Genomic DNA, 1202 nt, shown 5'->3' with positions numbered 1-1202 from the left:
AATAGTACCCAAAAGAGCCTTTGATAGTGTGGGCGACTTCGACTTCAAGATCCCGAGTCCGATAGCTGGAGAACCAAAAATCTATAAAACAGAGGAGCAATGTAACGAGTAAGCAATTTATGCTTAGTAAGTTTGAGCAAGGAATTCCAGCATGCACAAAGAATAGCACACATTTAGCTAAACGGAATATTTCATAATACGCAATTTACCGATATCAAACTTGCTTCACAACATTAACAACCCTTATGTACATACACAATAAACTAACTTGGCCGAAGGCCGGTAGCTCGTTTATCAACTGAGCGAACATTTATTTGTAAGGGCTCGATTAAATTCAACACATACGTAACATATCCCCATATTGGGATGTTTTTCGAGTATTCGCTGGAATTTTACAGCAAGCTCATTCATTACCAAATCACGTACCTTCGGGATTTAACCGGATATAGCTCCTCGTTCAAATGCCTTCGGGACATAGCCCGGTTTTAGTAACTCACACAATGCCTTCGGGACATAACCCGGATTTAACAACTCGCACGAATGCCTTCGGGACTTAACCCGGATTTAATAACTCGCACGAATGCCTTCGGGACTTAACCCGGATTTAATAACTCGCACGAATGCCTTCGGGACTTAACCCGGATTTAGTATCTCGCACAAAGGCCTTCGGATCTTAATCCGGATTTAATAACTCGCACGAATGCCTTCGGGACTTAACCCAGATTTAATAACTCGCACGAATGCCTTCGGGACTTAACCCGGATTTAGTATCTCGCACAAAGGCCTTCGGATCTTAATCCGGATTTAATAACTCGCACGAATGCCTTCGGGACTTAACCCGGATTTAATAACTCGCACGAATGCCTTCGGGACTTAACCCGGATTTAGTATCTCGCACAAAGGCCTTCGGATCTTAATCCGGATATATTCACTTAGCACAAAGCCTTCGGGACTTAGCCCGGACAGCATTCAATTAATCATGCACATCTAACAATAATTCATAGCACATTCATATTTCATTTTCGTTTACGAAACTCAAACACAAGGCACATATTGTCCTTGCACATTCGGCTCAATAGCCACACATAGAGCATGATTTAATCACATCGAAATTTAAGCTCTCTTACTCAAGAACTTACCTCGAGTGTTGTCGAACGATTCCGCTAGCTATTCAACCACTTTTTCCTTCCCTTTATCGGTTT

The sequence above is a fragment of the Gossypium hirsutum genome, chromosome D12, assembly GCF_007990345.1.
Source record: "Gossypium hirsutum isolate 1008001.06 chromosome D12, Gossypium_hirsutum_v2.1, whole genome shotgun sequence".
In the NCBI taxonomy this organism is placed as follows: domain Eukaryota; kingdom Viridiplantae; phylum Streptophyta; class Magnoliopsida; order Malvales; family Malvaceae; genus Gossypium; species Gossypium hirsutum.
Note: the sequence above shows the minus strand (reverse complement) of the source record.